General features: G+C 25.2%; 1 protein-coding gene across 3 annotated transcripts in view; it reads left to right on the forward strand.

The window, feature by feature from the left end:
- LOC129614830 (serine/threonine-protein kinase meng-po) overlaps positions 1-26,005 on the forward strand; it is a 111,983-nt gene that overhangs the window by 20,568 nt on the left and 65,410 nt on the right. The window contains exon 2 of one of the 3 annotated variants that reach the window (XM_055529730.1): positions 16,601-16,761. The exons of 1 other annotated variant lie outside the window; for it this stretch is intronic. The gene's annotated coding sequence lies outside the window, so the exon portion shown is untranslated. The remainder of the gene's footprint in view (positions 1-16,600; positions 16,762-26,005) is intronic. One more of the 3 variants, XM_055529731.1, reaches the window with a different exon arrangement.

Below are 26,005 nucleotides of genomic sequence, written 5' to 3' on the forward strand. Positions count from 1 at the left end.
TATACTTCACTATAAGTACAGTAATAATTGCAACTCTTTCTCTCTTTTTTTCTCTCACGGTATTTCTGATCTGATCATCTCATTAATTTTGCTCCCTGAACTCAATTACTTTAACAATTGAGTAAGAAAAAATAATATAAATGAAATAAATTAAAATAATCTCAATTTTTTTATATTTGATAATTTGATTGTTTTATAAAGAGATTTACGAGAGAGAAATAATACATGAAATTTCTCTTTACTCTCTTTGGAATTTACTTTATTTCGGTATTCATCAGTAATTGCATAAAATGAGAGAATATTACTTTATTTTAAAAATTTCACATGAAACAGCAAAGCAACAAGAAAAGTAGTAACACAAAGAGAGAGGGTGGAGAGGAGAGAGGGAGAGAGATAGAGTGCAAGCCGGGGAGAATAATTGTTTTCATAATACTTTATACTCCAGCAGTTCCAGTTTCTTTTATTTCCTGCGTTCCTCTATCATTATTAACCGATAATTATAAATCAATCATCATAACAAATATTCCTTTTAGTAGTCAATAAGAGAGTATCACTTTCGGAGAGAATGTTCAATAACAGACTCGTATAATTTAAATTTATTATTTATTAAAGTTATTACATAGGGTAGGGTATACTTAAAAAAAACCCCACAGTAAAATAAAATATAAATAAAAAAAAAATAGGCACAAAAACAGAAAAAAAAACAGCAAAACGAAAGGGAAGAAAAAGAAAACATTCAATTGACGTCACAATTCGGAAAACCTCGAATAATCAATGGTGAAAGAAAATATAAATTTTCTTTGGCCCGACATTTTAAGAAGTGAAAATTAAAATTTATTTTACAAAATTTTTATTTTTAATTTCGTTTTTTTTTTCTTGTTGTTTTTTTTTTTTTTGTGTTTTATTTATTTATTTATATACTTACTTGTTGTTATAGCAGTGCTCAATTTATAATTCCTAACCCAAACCCCTTTTTTTCCTTCTTCCTCATTTTTATTTTTATAATCATTCATTTTTAATTTATTAATTAATTGTGAATTTTTTTTTTATATTCCATTCCGTTATTTGATGTAGCATAAAGAGAGAGAGAAGGAGAGAGAGTAGTAAAAAAGTTGACCCACTTTAAATATTGTAATTTTTATAAGTTAAAGGTATTCAATTTTGACAGATGTTCCCCTTTTTTTTTTTTTAAGTGGCCACTATAATAATATGATAATGATGTGTTGATAATATTGATATTGATGATGACGCTTATAGAGATGATGCTATTGATAATTTCTAAGTGATTAATATTGCCACAGTATTTAATTATAATATGAGGTTGATTATAAAATAAGAATGATGACGATGGTGACAATATGTCTTCCATATTGTATGTAAACTTTTTGGTATTAGAAACATTGTATGTGAAAATATCTCGAATATAAGAAATTAATTATAATTGAAAGAATTAGAATATGGGAATACCAATGTGTTATTTTAATTTTTATAATGAAAAAGAAATTATTAAGTGAGTTTATGAGTTTATTTTTGGATTTGTTTTCGTTTAATTTAAAAAATTAATATTTGATGTGAATTTTAATATTGTGAGAATATAGTGATTATAGTGCGTGAATATAGTGAACGAAATCATGATAGAAATAAGGAAACAGTGTAAGTTGAATAAGTGTAGTTAGTGAAATGCAGTGACTTGAGTGAGTGAAATGAGTGAAATAAGTGAGATAAAAACGATAGAGTGAATAAAGGGGAATTGAAAAGTCACGTGAATCCAATTGTTATTTTGATACTAACTACCAACATCACAACTTATTTTCTATTACTGAAGAAGCACTAACTAAAAGTGCAAATTTTATTATTCCTGTCTTCAAGCGAACCGAATCATCCATTGCAAATCAACCATGCACACAATCAATCAATTATGCTCCTATTTAGTTTAGGAAATTAAAATTTCTATTTTCAATTTTTCATGAAAATTGCATATTTTTAGGCGAATATAATTAAAATGCATAAAAATATGCTTCTATCTTTTGTATTTTTTTTTTTCAAAAAAAAGTTTTATTTTCAATAAAGTTGGTCTACTTCTAATAGAACATGAGTTTAATTCTCGTATGCCAGTTATTCTGTGTGAAATATTTATTTTATAATACAATACATATTGTTATACATATATTCATCAAAAACGGAATATGTAAATTTCTATTAGCATCAATCAAACACAATCATTATATATAATTTTCGAAATTACGAAAATATTTTTATATAAAGTCATGAATAATTAATTGAGAAAATATGTTGTAAATATTCAAATTTCAATGTCATTTACCTAATTTAAATTAGCCTATATAACAAATAGCTATTTTCAAATGGAAACAACTTAAGAATGGCGCCCACATACTCAAGATTTGAATGCATCGTATAAATACATATACATATATGGCGGAGTTTTGAAAGGAAAGCAGCGTATATGCGCGTATATGATTTCGTTGAAATAATTAATAAATGACTACTTATAAAATTAGAAAATCAACATTCAAAAGAACAAAAAAGAAAAAACAATTATTTTAATTAACATAATTTTGCTTTTAAAATAATCCTTTTTAATATTCTCAAATAATAATGTTAATGTAAATAAAATGTTAATGTACAATAATATTTTGTTTTCAAAATTTTTAATAATAGAAAGCAATTTTAAATGCAAATTTATACTTATTATTTATATTTTGTGAATATATGCAAATATGTGTGTGTAATGTTAAATTCTATATTCTCCAAATATGTGTAGAAAATTTTATTAGTCTATACATTATTACGCACAGACAATTTTAATTAGGAAATTTTTAACAATATAGGAACCATTTTCGATTGGGTTTCAGGATGGAAAAGTAAGGGGGGGGGGGGGGGGGAGGGGGCATATATCTTCAATGGAAAAGGAATGGCGCAGATAATTCAAATATCATTTAGCGAGAATTGAAAAAATATAAAAAAGACGGGGTATGAAAGTTAGAGATGTGCTTAATTAGAGTATTACCGGCAGTTGAAAGTATTTTGAAGAGAATATAACTAAAAGCACTAAAGGAAAACACTAAGAATGGGGAGAAGTATCTTGGTGGGCAAAATCCTTGCAGAATCAAAGACCAATGTCGAAATCTAAAATAAAATAGTATAGTTAGGGAATTTGCGAAGAGAAAAGTAGTAATTCCTGGAGAGTTCGCATACTCAATTGGAGAGTGTGGAGAATTGATCTTAAAACTAAGGCTAAACTGTATGAATTTTTCACACCAGTGTTGAACTCGTGCAAGTATCAGACTCAAATGAGTGTCATAAAGAGCTTTCATGCCTTTCGAGTGAAAGACCTCACTCGTATCCTGAATAGAGTCCTCTTGATTAGGAGGATGTAATAGATACTTAAAATTTGCTGCGCATCATTACCTTGTGAATATGATTTCCTTAACTTTATTGTCTATCTCATTAATTGCACTTAATATAACAGTTGTACAATTTAAATTACTCTTTAACATAAGTTATTAATTGTATTGTATTCAAGCTGATTGCCGTTGTAATTGCAAATAAATCTAAAATGTACTTTGTGTGCCTTCATCTCCTCCCAATATCTCATAATGGAACCATACTGAAAAAAGGAAACATTTATAATATTATTTTTTACTTATATATAAATAAATTTATGTGCAAAATTTACAAAATAATAATTTACTTACTATATATTTATTTATGTAGAAAACGTGTGTTATGTATACAAACCCGCACAATTAAAATGGTAATAAGTGGCAAAATTTCCATAAATAAAATCGATGATATTTGGTGTTTTTTTTCTCTTTTTTTTTCGCGTAAAATGAGCAGAAATTAAAATTAAAATGAAAAACATTTTTAAAAATTTTCTTGGTTCTTAATTTTAGCGTATCTTAATATTGTACAAAACGGGGCAATCCAACGGTTTATATTTAAATCCCTACACTTATAACTCATTTCAATTGAGCAAGTGAAAATACTGTTCTTAAAAACAAACCAATCTACTTCTACTTAATTTGTTCTCAATAAAATAATACAAATATTACATAATGTAAAAAATTGCATACTTTTAGGATTTAAATAAAAATTAAAAGATTATTATTAACATAGCTACTTGTCGAGTTCCACAGGCAAATTGAGTTGAGATATGCAATTAGAATTATATTTTTTAATATCAAGAAATTTGCTATCAGATTTTCGTTATTATAGGAATTCAAAAAAATCGTTCAGTTTCGGAAAAATTAGAAGCTGAAAATTCAGAAGCCACTCAATTTTGTGGTAACAAAATAAAATACGTATTTATTAGATTCTATCAAACTTTTGAGATCTTAAATTCCTCCAATGGACGACATTATTAGAATTTTGTTAAAGTGTTTCTTTTGTGAGAGAAATGAGCTTCGCAGTCAAGTACGCAACAACGATCAGACGGGTGGGTAGACAGAATGAAGCTAATTGGTATAATTTTTTTCCAACTTTTCTTGTAAATGTACTAAAAATAGAAAAACTTGATTTTACTTTTTCCAATACGTTTTATATTTAAATTTCGGCCCACAAAGATATTTTTAGTCAATAATTAAACTAAAAATAGAATTTTCACACATTTTTTTTTTTTTAATTTTTTTTTTCTCTTTTGTTTTTATCAATAACATGGTGTATAATAATTTCAATCGCACCCAATTGTTGAAATCTAAATAATATTTAAAAAAAAAAAGAAAAAATTATTTTAAATATTTTGGAAAATTTTGGCATGCATTATTAAAAAAAAAAAAAAAAATTAAGTATAAGAGAGAATTAAAGAGAGAGAGAGAGCAGAAGAGAGAGTTAAGAAAAGAGAAAATTATTTTAATTTATTTATATTTATAAAATAATGTATGGATGTATGTATTTACGAGTATCTATATATAAACAATATTAAATTTGCAACAGATAAGAGTGTTTGTGTGTATATACTTAAAGTGTTTTCTTAACGAAATCCAGCAGCTTTATGGAAATTTCAATTTAAATGTCAATATCATTTTCATAGTTTATAATAAAAGTATACAATTTATGTATATACTTATTTAGCTCGTGCCATACAGGAAATTTCAAAATTTTATTTCTAATTTCATTAAAATTACTGTTATACGAGTATGTATGTATGTTTGAATTATTTAACAGATTATATATAGTAATTTAAAAAATTTTATTTAACTAAACTTTTGTACGATTTTCGGAAACATTAGCTTGTGTACAGCGGTTTTTCCTGCGACTGCGCAGCTATAAGTCACTGATTTAAATGCGTCCAACTACACATTTAACTGAGTGCCATTATAAGTTAACTGTTTTAAAGAATGTTAAATTAAGTTCACCATTTAATATAAAGACTTACGTTAAGGCCCATTATATACAACTGATGGACCAGTCTTAAATATTATACTTGAATTGCGTATTTACTTGTAATTGAGTCATATGTCAGCCCCAAGAGCATGCACTCTAAATTTGAATTTGTCGGTGATACAATACCGGTAATAAACATTGGGAATGAACATTTTAAACGTCTTGGGTATAACAGAATACAATTACCTTATTGTTCGATTTTCTTTCCTTGCATTTTATAAACAAAAATTTGCTTTTTATTTAGCAATTAGACTAAATATTAGTTTATTTTTTTCTAACGATTGTTTATAAGTTTTGATTGTATAACACACTGTTATACAACACACATATATGTGTTATACTATGGTACTTAATACGTAGATAAATTTAATTTGTTTTTACCATTTTAGTTTATGTACAAAAATTTTGCAATATGAAAAAATTCTCTATAGTTTTGTTAAATTTTTTTTTAATTGTTAATAAATAAATGATTTTTTTTTCTTTCAATAAATCTTTTAAATCATAATGTCTACATTTTAGTAAATGAGCCAAGTATTTAAAATAAATCAAAATTTTTTATTATTACAAAATAATAATTGCGTTATTTTTAAAATTTTTAGAAAATTTTATTTTTTCTATACAAATTAAAAGTATAAAAATAATAATTTTTTAAATTTAGTGAAATATCGAATTTCGAAATAGATTTTCGAAAATTTTTTGGATCGAATTTGAGAAATTGTTTTGATTTGTTGTTCTTTCGCAAAAAATCCTATGGGGTAAAGGTTAAAATTAATTAAAAAAAAAACGAGAGAAAAAATATTTGTCATTTAATAAGAATGAATAAGGTGTACATTCCATGATGTGATTGCCAAAATATTTACCCTATGTTATGGTCCAATAGATTTGGACAAAATTTCAAAAATGGCCAGATATCATTAGGGTAAAGTTCAACATTTTGTTTAGTCATAATATTTATGTATTAATATATGAGCAGTGGTAGTTTTCGGAATAACTAAAAATATTTGATGAAGACATCATAACATTCTAGCGAAATATTGCGAGGTATTGAATTGATAATTTTGCTGATTTAATTGGTGAATTCATTTCTCGAATTGAAATCAGTCTAGACTAACAAATTTTTACTTTAATCAGTCGATAGTTGACATTACCATATGGCACTTGGTGCTATTCTAATAAAACCAAATCTCGTGTTGTTTAACCTCATATTTAGTGTCCTGTGGATTGATCTCATTCTATGTGCGTTAATTTTATTTATTAACAAATATCTTGAGACAAAACTGGATCATAATTTAAAATATTTGAATTTTGCAATAATATAAGTGTATAACAGTTTCGGAGCGTATGACAGTTTTTGAAATAATTGATAATCACCAATCACTTAAAGCTGAATTTACTTTCAGCAAATGTTTATTAAGAGAAATTGTTTTAAAAAAATGTATTGAGTAAAAATTTTATATCATTAATTAACTGTTATACATTAATTATTTCATTATAAATTAAACTGTTATACAGTATAACAAATTTTTAATTTCACTTCATATACGCACACAAAAACTAATTAACTAAAATCTCACACTTTAAAAATAAAAAAAATTAAATTTATTTTATAAAAGTTTTTTTTTTGGTTCTTATTTTCAAAAGGTTTTAATTGTTATATATCGTGACAAACAAATATATCAGTTCAATCGAAATTACGTTATTTTAACATTTACTATGATTAATTCATCAATTTTAAATTGTCGGAATTGTTATACTATAATATAATAGGAATTGTTATACTATATAATAAAATAATCAATAAAACAATTAAATGTAGACCAAATTACTTACAAATTGTTTTTACTATTTACTCAATTTTCTATTTGTTTGCTTTTTCTTTACAAATATCTTGAATACATTTTCATTTAAGGGAAAAATGTGTAAGGTGAAAAGAGAGAAGAGTATATAAATTTTCTCTTTCATTCATTTTTAATATAGGCCGTTCGATTTTTTATTTTTTTTTTTTTTTTTAATTTGTAACCAATAATTTCTATTTTTAATAGTTGTAGACATGCTATCAATATAATTTTTTGTTATAGGCCTTGTATAATATGTAGGTATGCTTGTATATTCTTCTAAGAATTTGAATTTCATTGAAAAAAAACTTTTATTTATATTGATTAAAATCTTTTATTTAGTGATAAAATTAATTCAGATATCGACCCATATCCATTTTTACGCCCATAATAGAAAAACAACAAACTCAAATTAACCTGGAAAATTATAATATACCTATACAAAATGTTATATATAAAAGAAGTTTTTATTTCAAGTGATATACAATAGTGTTATAGATCACAACAGGACATTGTAATTTAAGGTATAACAAAAGGAAAACAAAAATAAAATAACGAAATAGAGACATCTATAATAAAGAGATTATGTTCTCATTTTCTCCCCATTTTTGTATTATTATTTTTGTTTTTTTTTATTGTCATATTGTCGTATAACATAACATTATCATTGTCAAATTCGCATTCGTTTTATATTCCATTTTTGTACACATTCATTGGGGAGAAGCTTAATAGTGCTAAACTGCTAGACTTATACTTTGTTATTAGAGATGATAATTTGTCGAAATATATTTATGTCATTTTTGTTATATTGTCGTAAATAAAAGAGAAGAGAGAAGAGAGAAGAGGAATAAATATTAGAATTATATTAGCATTTTAGCAATTTTATAATTTGAGCAAAAAGAAATAAATTATTTATGCTTTTTTTTTATTAAATAATAATTGTAGTTAACTAAATGTTATTTTTGTGACAAAATAGAGAGAGGGCGATAATAATATTATTCTGAATTCAATTATAGTTAATGTTTTAGTACTTAAAAATTTCCTCTATTATATAAAACTATAATCTTTTTAATGGGATTGTATGATTAATATAAAGTAATAATAAAAATACCGCTTTATTCAGACCATCAACCAAAAAAATTGCAATTTAAATTTGAATTTATTTACAAAATTCCGTTCTTGGCTGCGACAGACCAAGGAGTTTCTGGGTTATTATGGCTAGAAGCGGTGTAGCACTATATATAATAATAGGAATAGTTGGGAACCAGGAAAAAATACTCTCTTAACAGGACACTACCGAATTAGATGTCATATGGTAAGGTTGAACCTGTAAGATGAGGGCTCTTGAAGGTTTTGGTGAGGAAATCAGGGAGATTTCGATGCACCTTCTCGACTACTGTGGAATGTTGATCCATAATAGAGCTCTAAGAAATCGACCCCTACAAGATATTCCAATTCATCTCGAAGGATAGGTTCAGAGCAAATGCTTTAGTTGCGATAGCTGGAAAAAGGAAGAGCAAAATAGATCTATTTCTTGAGTCCCGGCTCAATGTTGCTCAATTTCTAATACTCTCTTAAAAATATTAGTATAATTAAATAGTTTGTTTCGAAAATTCATGAATTTTACAATAACAATTGAATCATTGGCACACACAACACTTAAACCAACAAAAATATGAATACAAAAAAAATTTTGTCAATATTTACAAAACATGCTCCCACATAAAATTAATCTTATTATACGCAAAATATAATAGATAATTTGCATTTTTCAGTGATTTCTCATCAAAATATTTTTTAGAACCAATAATTTTTTTTTATGTTATTTACATAATTTAAATATAAAAAAATTTTTATTGCAATTCCATTATTATTGTACACGTTTGGAAAAATATTTAAAAAAATTTTTTTTCAAAACTATTTTGGATGCGTCAATAATGAAATTCTTAAGATTTGGAGACCAGCGTATATGGAATAATAATTCGTCTGAATTCTTTAAAAGATGAAAGCCATAATATACGAAACTCTTCTATATTAAGAAGAATTCAAAAAGAAAATTGTGAAAAATCAAAAATTTCTCTTCTTTTCATCAAATCGAATTTTCTTCGAAGTTATTAAGGAATCTAATTTTCATAAATATTAACAAGATTACTTTTGTACTTTTCTATATTAGATCTAAAATATATTTTCCCTTCTAATAAGAATTTTTCCTTCATCATTTTGGAGATTATTTTCTATTTTCGAAAAAAAAATATATCATCATTTAAATAAAACAACACTAATAAAATAAACACACATACTTTACATACAATAATACACACAACACAACAAAATATTACACGAAATACCCATGAAAAAAACAAATGGAGAAAAAAACATGATGAAAGTAAAGAACCAAAAATTAAGGAGAAAAAAAAAATGTCAAGAACTTGTTGTACTCGTATTTATGAATAGAGAGAAAAGAATGTTGCCTGCAATGTGTGTATGTAAATTACCATTGTGGAAAATTGTAAAAATTTTTAACTTTCTTCAAGACCTCTTTTAAATTACCGCTAATGTTTAAAAATTTACGAAATGTGCTTAATATACACAAATTTCAGGAATGAAATTTCACATGGGAATTTGACGTACATAATAAATTCTTAATTTAAATCCGGCTTTTTAATATATAGGAGCTGAATTACATTCCACACTAAGTAAAGATGCTTTACTTTGCCTTTTCATTGGGTGCTTTACCTGCTTTCATTTGGATAACCTGATGGAACTGAATGGTGTTAATCGATTTTCTTAACACTTCTTATTGAAGCTGCGACCAGATAGGGGCCAACAAATACTCTAACCAACTAAATTAACCATGTTAATCAAATTTAATCAAATGTATTCCAAAAATACATTAATTGTGATTCATATAAGAGGTTATCAGAGAGGGAAATTATTTTCAAATATACTGATAACTTATTATTGTTTGCCGAACTGAGTTGAGTTATGATAAAAGATATCACAAGAAAATTATAGAACATATATATTTAAATAGCCAAAAAAAAATGAAAAGCGTGTCTTTCAATTAGGCCAGGATTGTAGATTCGATTAGGCCACGATATATTATCTACATAAAAGTACTTGTGCTGTGACATCTTTCAGAACCTCCATTCTGTGGTGAGGTTCTTTCAATGAAGCATGTCTTTTTTATTTGCAATAGGGTACATGCAATAATTCGGAGGTATTCGGTATACAATGCCGGAAGCCTTGATCCCAACTATGGAGAAAATTATAATTGTAAAACATAAACCCAAAATGGCCCTAGTAGCTAAGAGTGTAACTAACATCCTTATTTATAAGAATAAACAAAATTTAAATGGCGAAATTTTGTACATGCTCGAGTTTATTGAAGATTTCATGTTGCTTGAATGGAAAATTTTCTAAGAATTGTTCTTGCAATTATGCACTTACGTAAATTGCTGGTAACATTTTGCAAATATTTTCATATATATGTGTAGACACTAATTTATTTACAAACATTTCATCTATATAATAATGATTATTTAAGAAAAAATTTATACAGTTAAAAAATATAATAATAATTTTTTTTCTTAAAAACTCAATATATGTGGAAACCTTTGGAATTCTTCATCTTCATATAGCCATGAAATGAGAACAAGACATTTTCATGTTCAATGTTCAAGTTCAAGATGTTCATATGAATAACTTACTATATGTATTTATGTTAGTATGTAAAAAATATAATGAAAAACATGTATGTAACATATATAATGCTAAGTAGAAGTGATTGTCGTAATAGTATTTTGTTATTGTCGTGTCAGAACAAATGAATTTTCAATTGGTGATATTAAATAATTCTTAAACAAAAATGAACGCCAAAAAATTCGAAGAAATTTAAAAATTATTAAAAATAAATGGAAAATTTTTAAAATAATAGAATTTTTTTAAATAATAATAATTAAAATTTTTTAAAAATAAAAATAAAAGAGAAATTTTTACGTAAATAACTCACCACTACCACAACAATATTTTAAAAACTTCAAAAATTTAAAAGAAAAAAAAGGAAGCTACAGGTGGCGCTAATTATTTGTATAGCATACAATTCATTAATGTTAAATTACAATTTTTCTAAACAGCGTGTTTCGTAATTAATTACTAATTTACTAAAAAAAATTAAAAAGGTTAATAGCTACAAGTATTTAGGTATAATACTAGATAAAGACCTTAATTAGAGACGTGTAATCAAAACAAATATAGAAAAATAGCTGGTATATTTAAAAAGAATTCAGAGGAGTTATCAACCACAGTAAAACGCTCTATTTTCTTTAGTATAATTCATAGCAATATCTCATACGATTTGACTATCTGGAGATCAACATCTTAACAAAATATTAAAAACTTTTACAATTTAGATACTAGAACGAAAACTTGTAACTTATATAATGATTTTAATATATTAAATGTCATACAGCAATACAAACTTTTACAAGCTATTCATATATATAAAATAATTAACAAACATATAATAAGTAATTCCGCTTTATAGAATCAAGAAACTGAAATGAATAATTAGAACACTAGACGTACAGTTGATTTTAGAACAAGAGGAACTAGACTCAATATATACAGTGATTGCGTTAAAGAATTCAATAAAATATCATCCATAATTAAGACACAACAAAATATTGAATCATTTAATTTTTTTCATCTTCATTTAAAAAATTGTGTAACGTAATTCTGTCTAATACACACTTTACGAGCTCTGGTCAGGAACAAATAACACAGGTCATTTGTGATAACACTCTCTCTCTCTCTTATAAAATGTACAATGATATTTCTGGTACATCTTGTACAATATCATCAAAACATCAAATTGATTGATTATATTTCGTGTGGGTAATTTATATATAATGTTTATATTATAAATTAAAAATAAATATCTATTTTTAAATTTTTTTTTAATTATTTTAAGTATTTTTTTCTAATTCATTAATTAAAAAAATCTAATAAAAATGTAGGCATGAAGGAATTTAAAAGCAACAAATTTAAATAAATTTTATTTTACAGATTTATTTAAAATTTGAAATTCTGAGATTATATAATAAATATGAAATTAATTGATAAAATTTTTGACGTTTAAATTAGAACTTTAGAATTGTGGTGTAAACGCGATGAGTTCGGAATTTATTTAGACTAAATTATTTAATTAGATTTAATTAAAGTAGAATAGGATTTTGAAATTTTTCAAGACTATATTTAAGGTTATTATGACGCAAGTCAAAAAAAACAATATGACTTAAATTATAATGTGTCGTATAGAATTGAATTGACACTTCATTTTACAACACAATATGCACACAATGGCAATATACTCTTTTTGTCGTAAAGTATTTTGAGTTGTAAATAATAGAATAGACTCAATTATTGGAGTATTTCTGTATTTTGAGTAAATTTGTGTTTTGAGTTATAAGTGCAATGCATGAATGCTTTAGTTTATATTTTTAGGAATTTTACTCAATTTTACTCTCTAATTTATTTTACTCAATTTTTAAATTAATATTAAATTCCCTATACGTTGCAATAAGTTATTAAACTATATAAAATTGTAATAAACTGTTAGAAAACTGTTCACATAGTGCTGTACATATTATGATATGTTCGTGTATTAGAAAACGTCAAAAATATAGAAAAATTTCTGTCACGGCCGCCATACTGTCTGATCTGATTTAATTTTCAAATAAATTTTATTTTTATTCTACATATTCTCATTGTTATTATTGTTATTATTATTTATTATTTTATTACTTTTATATTTTGTTCTTATTTTTGCTTTTTTTGTTCTATAAAGTGGTTTTTTATATTCTTAAAATATGACGTTTAAATTGTATATGAGTTGTTCAAATGTGTGTGTTCGCATATAACAATTAAGTAAAAGTGAGTGTTAAATAAATTGCAAAGCAACAATCTAATTGTGATAATATTTTCCATCACACCAAACTGTCAAAAATCAAAATATACAAAACTTTTTACACGCATTATTTGAAATTTGTCATGTACAATATTCACAATAGAGATATAAACGCATATATATATTGTGAATGTGTATGTGTTGTAAAATATAAAATAATTTATTGTTTTTAATATTTTATTTCTGTTAAATTTCATAATAATTTCATGTTTTAATTTATTTTATTTTCATTTTTTTTTTGTACTCTGAAAATAAATCAAGAAAGAGCTAAAATATTAATTTTATTTTTTTCGGAAAATACGAAAACGCGCCTTACAATCAAATAATTTTCTTACTTTGTATTCTGTTGTATTGCGTTTAGATAATCATAAAAAAATTTTTTAATGATTTTTTAAAAATTTTTATTATTATTTCATTTAAAATTTTTCAGATTATTGTACTTATGCGCATAGTAATGATCAAGGTTTTATTTACCTGCTATTGAATTGAGGCCTGCCTTGAATTGAGCTGACCGGCTATTGAATAATAAAAATTTTAAGTAGGAAAATTGAGAAATTGGCATTGGGTATTGTAAAAGTCTTATTATTTTCAATTTACTCTTGTAACAAGAATTTCGGAAAGGAATTTAGAAGGGCTATTCTTCAAATATAATTTAACATTTAGCATATTAAAGATCAACTTCAATTTATCACTCTCAAACACAAAATATTGCTGTCAAAAATAAATATCAAAATTTTGTCTTATATTCACCATTAATTTATTGTCATCTGTTAAAAAAATTCTTGTAAAAAATTAGAAATTTTATATGTTGTATTCCCCCCAAATTCTGAGTTGTTCGCTGCCCTATACGAATTCAAGAATGTGCGATTTACTTCCTTGCCCCTTTGCTGCCATCGTTTTCAATGCAATGAATGTTATGCATAATATACATGCACATTGCGTATAATAAATCATTTTTTTGCATCTTTATCCTGCTGAATACTAGATTATTCATAGACTTTAAGGCGGGAATTGAATTTTCAATTTTTAATTTTGAAATGCTTGTATATAAGTCTGGAGGAACATGTTATCAAGCTGAAAATAGAAAGAAAACATATTATGAATAACAGGTAATGGGAGAAATTATAAAAAGTTTTTACTTTAATTCAGTTTTTTTATTAAGTTTTCAATGGCGCCCTTGTTTTTCTGGCGTTTATTGCAAATACTTAATTTCTATGTATTGTAGATCCGGTGCTGTGCATTCAATAAAAATTTTGATTCTCTTAAAGTGTTAACATTTTTAACAAAAATAGTACTACATCTATCGGTAGATTTTGTAAACATACTCTCAACACAAATTATTTTCTTATAACTCTTTCAAATGAGAATTTTTTTATCACACTTTATTTTCGTGTTCTATTATTTCTGATTCATCTAAAAAGAAAAAAAAAATACTTCATTACCTACTATTTCGTATTTTTTTTTTCGTAATATGAAGCAGTTTCAGGTTTTATACGCATTTTATTAACGAAATTTTTGGCAGACAAAGATATGAGCGCTTTTTGTTTTCTTGAAATTTAGTACAAAAAAAAAATATTTTGTTGTTTTTTTGCTTTTAAAACTTAAAGTATGTTTGTTATATGAAACGCTTTTGTTTATGAAAATTTTTCATTAAAAAAAAAAAAAAATTTGGAAATTTTTTTTTTTTTTTAATTTAATTGACGTGAATTGACGTCAATAGCTGCTATCAAACACCTTGATGACCTAATAATAATAATAATTAAGAAAATTTTAAAATATATACACAAAAAACAGAATAGTAGTATAACAGCAACAAAAAAAAAAATGACAAGAGAATGACAACCTTTTCAAACATTTTTGATTTTCAATGTTATGATGAAAAAACAAAAAAACAAAAACACATAAATTCATGTTTTTTCACCCTCTATAATATTTAATTTGATTTGATATTTGAAGGAAAATTTTACTTATTTACATGTATATACATGTAAATAAGTAAACATGTACATGTATACTGGAATGATAGCATACAAACATGTATGTAGCTATTGTCATAATATAGAAATTGTCATTGATTTTCCTCAATGATATTCTAATATCTTTAAGAATTATTATAGTTTTAAGATTATAATAAAAATTATTTATTATGTAAAAAAGAACAAGAATAAAAATGATTAAGATTAGCAAATATCTTAATATATGACGTTAATATCATACATGTATGTTAAACATGTATGTTATACAAATATGTAAATTTATTAGAATATTATAATGTGTTAAAGGTTAACTTGAAGGGCGAAATAATATATAGAAGGAACACAAAACTGGGTTAACATAAATTTTATCCTTCATTTCAATTAAAATTATTATTTTCTTGCTATAATAAATATTATTTTTTTGAGCATATTTTGAGTATGTTATAAAATTAATTTTACAATATTTTAAATTATTTATAGTCTATTGATGCTTATTATGAATTATATATGATATTTTATAAATAAAATTAGTGAGAAAATGAATTTTCAACTTTATAACTTGAATTTTTACATTAAGAATTAATAAAGTAATGTTTGACAAGATCTGAAGCAGTGTTTCCTGTGATTGTTGTCAAAATAATTAACTTAATAATTATGATAAGCCTGTTAAATCTTCTGTACTGTGCCATTAACAAACTCCAAGTAAATAGAGAAATTTCCTTATTAGTTTCTATTATATAACAGTTTAAATGTAGTAATTTAGCAACGAGTGGAATAGTTTGAATGTAATATAACAGTTTGATTGTAATATAACAGTTTGAATGTAATAATCTTAATTATTATTGAGATATTACGATTGTATCATTATGAAAATATATGTGCAAAAATTGAGTCGTATTTAAGTTTACGATATTATCGTAATTCTGGTATATTTTAAGTACAGTTTCAGTAACTCAAATTAAAATGACTGTAATTTACGATATTACAGTTATTTTGGTATATATTAAGTGTACTGAACGTAATAATAATTTCGTACAATTTTTTTTCAATTTTTATTGGAAGAATTTTAATTGCTCAAAGGTAACATATGCCTCAATTTCCTATATCGTAATAATTTATAAATATATTTGCATGTTCGAAAAAAAAAAATCATCTTGAAATTAATTTTAACATTTCAATTGCATATTAAAGAGCATGTTCCTAAAACCTCAAGATATTTTCATTTGAATTTGCCCAAAAAAATAAAGTGAATTAAAAAAAAATTGCATACTTTTAGGCATAACAGCAAAATTATATTAAGTTATTTATTTATTTTACAGCCAACTAGCTTGCTAGTTTTTTATTATTATATTTAAAATTTAAAATAAAATTTATTTTATTGTCACATAATAATTTTAATGAATTTTTTTGTTTTACAGGTCTAAAACCATTATAAAATTTGTAAAAAATTTTCCGAAATTATGGTTATAAATAAAAAGGTTATATTCTAAAACGTATCCCAAAATATACAAACATACAAAGTGTAGACAAGTCTAAAATCGCTTAAAAATCACAAATATAGATAGAAAAAGAGAAACAAGTAAGAATAATTAGCACGGTTTCTTAGAATCACGCATTTATATTTTAGTAAATTGCATGATGAAAAATCTATTTTTCTAAATTTTCTATTTATATAGAGAGCATGTGCTTTATCAAATAAAAAAAAAACCTTTTATATAAATGAGCATCTAATGATTTTATAGTTTTCTTATATTAAAAAAATTTTTTTGTAGTTTTGCATGTTTCAAATATAGAAAATTCTTAATTTAATTTTTTATTAAGAAAAATTTATAAAATTATTAAAATTAATTGGAAAATTTTAAATTGTTATTTGAATTCATCCGGAATAGATGAATTTCAAATTTATACAAAATTATTATTTAAAGCTAAAATCAAGCCTATGATAAAGCTTTTTTCATATTCTTGGAGGGGATTTTTCTCTACCATAATTTCAGAATAGTTCAAGAAATTTCCACCTAAATTTTATCTTACTCGTATTCAATTTGTTAATAATTTAGTAATAAATAAAGATGTTTAAATTCAGAAAATTTAAATGGGAAACAATTTCATTAAAAATTTAAAATATTTGGCATTTAATGAGCCAATTTTTGGAAAATTTTAATCATGTGTGAATCGAATCAAAAAATCCAATTATATTACAAATTTTCTAATTAAACGAATCAACGCATTTCAACTATGTGAATCCGAATTCTATTAAATTATTCAAATAATTTTATTTTGGAATTTATAAAATTTTTTTTGAATTACAAATTAGGCAATATAGTGTTAACATTTTCCGTAGAATATTTTGGTCTGATGTAATAATAATAAATGCAATTTCAATCAAATGAAATTCCAGGAAATAGTTCACTATATAAACAGTGGTGTTAAATTAAGAAAAATCTTGTTTGGAATACAACGAATAGTTGTCGAAGCTGAATTGGAAATCATTTGTATATTCATTGTAAATATGCGCCATATGAAAACTGTTCTTATATATACTGCATTTATTTGCACTGTGGAATCTTGTTCTTAGTAGTTTATTATGTAAATTCAGATTTATGCCTCTTTGTTATGGAGTTTTCATAATAATTTTAGAGAATTATTTGATTGTTTTGTATTTAGTCATGTATATCTTACACTAGCCGTTTGGGAAGTGCAACCCATGGGGCGGAATCGGGCCCATCATTCTACTTGTAGAAAAGAAAAATATTTGATTGCGATTATTAAAATTTGAAACAACCTACAAAAGTTTCCTGGCGGCTGTCTTACACTCTTTAGGAAAAATCTCATAATTCACTCTTAATACTCTTTAAACCTTCTTCTTTACTATCTTCTTCAACGTCTTGAATCTTGATGGGTTCAAATATTAAAATAATTTTATAATTATTTCTTAAAATATTCAAAATAAATGAAATAAAAATTTTAATTTCGTATTTCATATTTCAATGAATGCTTATCAAAAGTTTAAACGTAAATGTAAGTTCTTTGCTTAATGTACCATATAGCCCCCGAACACGTGTCTCTTACATAATAATTTCAATTCGTTTATTTTGAACTATTCGTGCATATTATTTTCATTTCAATCAAACTAATTAAAATTGTGAATATAAAAATTTTCCTTTTTTTTATTATTTTGAATTGCAAATAAACGTGATATTAATGGCATTTATAGAATTTTTATAGAGTAAAGAAATGAGTTAAGTTAAGGTCTTCAATAAAGCAAATTTAGTTCCATACGTAAATTTAATGTAAAGAAGAATCTTATATTTAAAAAGAAACTCAATAATTGATCCAAGAAAGAATGATACTTGAGAATATTAATATTGAGCACTTTTGTCAACGAATCAGCTCATAATTTTACCTAAAATTAAGAAAGTTTCGCTTATCTTCCTTTCTAAAGCTAATATCTTCTAAATCTTGCCGTTTAGAGCTTCTCAAAATGAATGCCCCTTAATTAAATTTGCATTAAAAATAATACTCCCATTCATTATTGAAAATATTTGAAATTGTTAAATGTCATACGAGCGACAAACGTCAAAGTTGTTCAATGTCATACATTTTTCATTTGAATTAGAAATTCTCTTTTAATTAAGCCTATTATACAGAGAGTATATATTTAAATCTTTCTCAGAGTAAATCTAATTAACAGATAAGACAACACAACGCGTATACAGGCAGAGTCACTGCGTAAAATACTTTTGTTATGAGAATCTCATTTCTTTTATTGCTCTCATATTGTTTACATAACAGTATAACACATAATTATTGTAATGAGAACATTTAATTTTTTATGTTTTGTTAATAGCAATTAAAAAAATTCTTAAAAAAATAAATTTTGCTATATAAAGAGCAACAATCGAAAATTCAATATAATTAAAAAAAAAAGATGAAAGTAAAATTTATTTTCTCTCTTTGTCTTTCTATTTTAAAACAATATTGAAAAATTTTTGTGAAAAAAACAAAATTACCATTTAATAATGAATAAAAAAAAAAATAATTTTTTTTTTAACAAAATCTCTCTTTAATCCTTAAGAGCAACAAAATCATTAAATTATGCGGTTAAATTCACATTTTTTTTTATATCGTTTTTAATATCGTTGAATTTTTATTTTCATTTTACGAGAAAAAAAAATTTAATACTTTTAAATCGTACAATTCACAAAAAAATAATAAAAATGAAAGTGGCAAGAAAACGTTTAAAACACTTAAAGAAATAAACAATGTGATGATTTTGAGACGTTGACAAGGAGTGAGGTAAGAAGAGAGGAAGGGAGAGAGAGGGGAAAGGAGAAGAAAGTAAGCGTATTCAGTGTTTTTTTTTTGTTTTCTATTTTTATTTTTATGACTTTTGTGTCTCGTTTTTAATGTGGGATCATATGTCCTCGTATATAAGAGTACGATAATTACGTTTATATTATGTACACCCCTAATACATGAGTGTGAGATATAGATAAGTCAAAAATTTTTTGACGGAATTCGTTCATAATACTATATATTAAATTAGAAAAATTTAATGGGGTAAATGTTTTATATATTTTAATCTACTTGAACTGGTAGATTAACAACAACAAATTATTGATCATATGAGAGTTCAATTAATTATAGAGTCACACTCAATTTAATTAGAGAGTCACACTCACAAAAATAAATTTTTTCATTATATTCAGGAGACTTTGTAAAATTACACAAAACAATAAGGCTTATTGTTACAAAAAGCTAAATTACTTAAAAGCTCAATTACTTGTAAATAAGAATTTGATTGATTTAGATAGTAGGATTATAGGAAAACTGAGTTCATTTGTGATTTATCATAAGTTTTCTTCATCACATTTAGTCAGAGCTGGAAGTTTTCGTTTACGTTTCTAAATCCATTATATGCAATAGAATCAATAGGAATGTTTCTCTTAATTTACTACGAAAATTCATTTAATTGAAACTCGAAATATACTGAAGGTACAACAACACTTTTTTTTGGCTTACATACTACATAATTGTTTTACACATTTCAGGGCGTCAATCTGGAAAAGCTTTCAAATAAAGAACAGTCTTAATATTAAATTGCATTTTTTATTTAATTTTATGAGTATGAGACCACCATAATTATTGAACGTAAAAGCTGATTAGTTTCGAAATGGTGACAATTTTTGAGAAATAACAAAATATGAAGAAATAAGACAAATTATTCAAGAGCTTCTTAGTTCCAATAACATTTCTTAAATTAAAATGTAAATGCCTCTCTAATCATAGCACTTCCGTCTATCGATGTGATTCCGTTCCAATTTTCGTACTGCCAAACTAAGAATCGATAATATTGATTATTTAGCACTCTTCCTACAATACCCTCCCCATGGTATACAATAACCTACAATAACCACAATATTTTTTCAAAAATACGGAAAATTATTTTTTATATTTAAGTATAGGTACATGTTAATTTTATTTTCCGAAACAGAAAAAAATAAAAATAAACAACAAAAAACAAAAATAAAAATTACAATTTTGTTCACGTATACGCAACGCACGCGATCATTTTAAAAAGAAAATGTGGGAAAATTCAAAAATTTTAAGAAAATAAAAAACCAAAATATAAATATGTTTACGTGTATGTCTACTATATATATATATATATATACTCGTATTATTGACATAAACTATATAGTATAATGTTGTTGGCACTGCCAATTGGCGTCATCTGAAACTCTTAGAATGACAGAATATGAAATTGATTGGCTTGTTTTTGTTTTTCCTTTTCTTTTCGTTCTTCTAAGAAAATTTCCTTTAGATTTTCGGTTCTGTTTCAGATTAAAATGATGATGATGATGAAGTTTCTTTTAAATGTATACGGAGAATAAGATTGTTTTTTTTTTTTTTTATTAGAATTTAGTAAATAAACAATTTGAACGTCAATAATTACTAGTATGTACAAAATTTTCGAAAATAATCAAGAATTTGTTTTTAAATATATGAGTAATGTGTAGGGAAATTAAAGAAATTTAGAGATTAATAGAGATGTGCTGTGAACATTAATTAAATAATTTGGATTTTATATTAAATAAATTTTACCCTAAATGGCATCGTTGCGTCACAAATCAACAAACTGTTATATTGATCAGTTTACGATTCTATTCATGCTAAACAAGATGATATTGAACTAAATAATCGAACCCTAAAACTCGAAAATCTCCTTACCTTAAAGCCATATGAGTTCCCTTGAACATTGGTATAACTTTTTTTTTTTCTCTTCAACTCGAAATCTCCATAAATCGAACAGTTTTAGCGTTCGTGTGCGACTTCGAGTTATAGAGGTCCCACTGTTTGTGGGTGATTTTGAGGTTATGTGCGATGACATCAAATTTTACACGTCATGTATTCATTGGGAACGCAAATTGTCATGATAGGGAGATGTAAATAAATTATTAGCGAGATGTCGGTCTGTATGGGTACACGTGCATTTCAAGTTCTATACTGAACTGATTTTTATGAAGATTTGTATATGAGTTTAATTTTGCTATGCCATGGTTATGTGTTGATCACCCTGAATTATTATAGCAAATATTTTATTATATTTTAATTCATGAAAAACCTACGTCAACTTTTATACAACGCGCATACAAACGAACATTAGTGTTATAATATGGTAATCAAAGTTCAAAAATAAATAAACAAAGATTTTAAGATTTTAAAATTTATTCTAATTTGATGACGGAACATTTAATTTCCAAAAAAAAACAAAAAACAAAGAGGAAAATAGAAAACAGATTCATAAATATTAGAAATTTTAATCTTCTTCATGTTAAAGAACATACGTGCATGTACAAGAGTATAAATTATATGCATATAAGAATTATTAAATTATGCGGTCGTCTGACATAAAATTTTTTTTCTACATTCATAAATTATAAAAATTTTATCCTTTCTGTTTGTTTTACTATAAATATTTCTAATGAGACAAATGGAAAAATTTGAAAATTTTTAGAAAATTTCATTTAAATTATAAAAAAGCTGAAAGAGAAAATTTCATATGTGGGAAAATTATGAATTTTTCTAGAGAAATTTTACTGGAATTTCTTAATTTCCTCTAAATATTTATTTGAAATTGTGTTAAGTGGAAAAATAATTTTTCATAAATTTTGAATATTTTAGGTATCACTCTAAAAATATATATGAGATCGATTAATCCACCCTTCAGTCTGTGACTCCGTTTACAAAAGTTCGAGACAAAGAGCAAATATTCAAAACCAAATAGATTTTATTAAGAAAATTATTTCGCTAAAAAGGAATTTTTTACCTACATCGCAAAATTTTTGGAATTTTCGGCCTCTTGAAATTCTAAAAGTGCCAGTTATTTCTAAGCACGTTCACTAAGACCATAGGAAATATTAAAATTTTGCAAAGGCAGGTAAATTTTTGCTTCAAAACTTATAAACTGGAGTCAGGTTTAACTTTTGAAGCTTGTTTTACCCATTGATGCCATATGATATTACAAAATTGAATTTGATCATAAAGAATTACTCTGCGCCTGCAATACTTCGCATTTAAAATATAAACTCAAAATCAATACCATGATCGGCCTTTCATACCTATACCAAATGAACATAAAAGCTTCTTATCCCATTATTTTCTCACTTAGTCTACCATTTATAGAATGTCTTAATTCAGCCCACTCCGAATGGCTCCAAATACTATTAATTTTTCATAATATTGTTTGACTCATTCTTGAAATACAATACTCACTAACTAGCTATACCTAATAATTTAGAAATTAAATTTTTTGTTTGTTTGTTAAAAAATAGAAAATTTTCACTTTATGTTTTTCTTTTTCTATTTTCAATTTTCAAGTTTATTACGCTACTTTTCTATTCTATTAAACTATTTCCCGCCTAAAAATATTACCCAAAACGTATATACTTTTAACATCTGCCTAATTTCTCAATAGACACTTTATATTATCATGTATGCATACGTACATACTAAATGTACTTATATTTTACAATAATTATAAATGTAATATTAACAATGTGTAAAAAATTTTAATTTACAAAATTGTCTAGAAATAGAATATGGAAATAACACACAAAATATTAAAAATACTTTCAGTAGTTTATAAATAAAAAAAAAATCGGATTCAATTAATTGTTTGTAAAGTAGCAAATTTCCTCTCCATGTGTTGGGACCACTCTTCAAAAAATATCACATAAATATTGCATACTTTTAGGATGAGTATAAAAATTAAGAGAAGGATAATGGTCGGATTCTGTGACTTATTATGGCAGCATCACAGTCCCCCAAGAGGTGCACCGAGGTCTCTCCATATTCCCCACAGAATCTGCAAGTATCCTAATTTTCCAGGCCCAGCCGACTGAGGTGTCTCCTAAGCCTGCAGTGATCCGTCAAAATGCCGGTGAGGACTCTCACCTGGTTCTTGCCCATCCCTATAATTTTCTTAAATCGCTTCTGGTCATTGTCTCCCAGGAGTTTCTTGGCTTCTTTCTGATTCCTTCCTTAATTCCCAACGAATGGTTTGTGGCCCGATTTCGCAGAAGGGCTCCGGCTCAAGAAGAGGTGTGTTTGCCCCCTTCCTTGCAAGCGCATCAGCGGCCATTATAAAATTTTGGAAACACTTAGAATTTCGGAAATACATATGTGTATGGTGTAGTTAGAGATAGAAGAACATGTGGGGCAAGTCACTACTTTCCTGTATTTGATTAGCTATAAATTTTAGAGAGGTTAGTTTAGCAAAACTTTTCTCCTATAGAAACAGTTATCCAACTCGATCCCTTTGTATTATTAAATAGCTTCAGCTTTCTATCTTAAGGTGTAGAAAGACTGACACGACTGATTACTAAGTACATTTTCTAAAAATTTCTTCAAAAATAAAATGAAAAATTTAAAACATGGCTACACTCATTTAATAACATTTTCTACTCTTTCTAATATAAATTTCATATTGAAATTTGTGAGTCCTTTTAGGAAATAACAATAATATGGGAGGGAAAAAATTCAATATTCAATATACGATATTTTTTTTTTAAGTTTTTGAAGGTTGAGGTCAACAATGACGTAGAAAATTTTTATTGTTCGTTCACCGGTTAGTTTCAATTCACATTTACATATGCATATGTATACGAGTATAATTTTATTGTATGTAAGGGTATTGAGCACTACATACGTGAGAACGTATGTCTATGTGAATTTTACAAAATTTGTAATTAACTTTTATTTAATATAGTTTGAGAGGATAAAAAAGTAACAAACAATTAAACTATATTTAGGAAAAATTCACTAGAAATTTTTGGTTTCGACTAGAATTTTTTAAAATATTATCAAAAAAAAAAGTTTTCTATAAATACTTTTTCAGATTTACAGAATACCATGCATGCTAGAATCGAATAAAATTGATTATAATTAAAATTTTAGATCTATGGCAAATGCATCTTCAGGCGAAGAAGATTATTGAATATTCATAATTAATTTAAGAAATTTGAAAATACCAGACGCATAACCACATAAATTGGGAATTCTAACAAGCAGAGATTGCCTCGGCGAATGGATTCATATTCTTCGGTGTCATAGGTTTTTATAAGGTATTAAAACTATTGTTCCCGCATTCTTTGGCGATGAGCTTTCTCTTAAAGACCTGAAAATATTAATCAAATGTCAAATGAGTTTTTAATTGAAATTCAAGGGCGATTAAGGGTCAAATTGAAAATCGATAATATTCGGCTTCTAAACAGGTCTTATACCATTATTTACTGTTATACTGTTGTTGACATATAATTTATATTGAAAATTCTGATAGCTCTCTATATAAAAATAAAATTAATCCAATAATACTTACACTAGTGCGATACGATATTGTTGTAATTTCAGTAATAACAATAATTGAATTTTAATCCTCATCAAATTCATGTCCTTCCTATTATATTTTTTTCACTCTTCATTATATGACCATCTTCCTTTGGAAAACGTAAAAATTATAAATTATTTTAACTATTCTCCTCTTTCTCTCCAAATATTATTTGAAAATTGATTAAATAAATAAAAATCCTAAAAATATGCAATTATTATTTATTCTATGGCTTTCAATATTATCTATTATTTTTAAATTAATTTTAAAAATAAAATTCTAAATTTAATTATTTTTTATTTATTTTCTTTAAATTTAATTAATACAATAAAAATAAATTCAAATTCTAAATTAATATTGAAAAATGTAAATAGCTATTTTACATATCGTCATTATGTAAATAAATAAAATAAAAAAACAATAGAATAATTAACACAAAAATAAATTTCAATCAAATCTATGATTTGCAATATAGCACATTTCCAAAAGAAAGTACTTCAAAACGGTAGTGTCCCATATTCGATTAGCATTGTTCTCTAAATGTCGTATTAAAAATTATCTTATAATTATTACATAACTTTAGGATGAAAAATGAACTTTAGGCAACTGTGACAAGTTGATGGAATTATACGATTAATTCCGGTTGAAAAATTTATTTATAATTTCTCATAAAAAGCCATTTACCTTTACCGCTGTTACAATTTGCCGAAAATTGAAATTTTGCGATTTTCGAGAGCGACAATTGACTATAGACGTACAAATGGACTAGGAAAAAATAACAATTACAATTTTTTCCTCCAAATTTTTTTGTAAATCTATTAAAAAATTTTTTTCCTGTAAAATTTAAAAATTTAAATTTTATGTAAAATTTGTTGCTCTGAAGGGAGAAATTCAAAAATATTTCCATGAGGGAGGTGTAAAATTTTTTTTGTTT

Source organism: Condylostylus longicornis, unplaced genomic scaffold, assembly GCF_029603195.1.
Source record: "Condylostylus longicornis isolate FDR11 unplaced genomic scaffold, ASM2960319v2 ptg000122l, whole genome shotgun sequence".
NCBI classification, from domain to species: Eukaryota; Metazoa; Arthropoda; class Insecta; order Diptera; family Dolichopodidae; genus Condylostylus; species Condylostylus longicornis.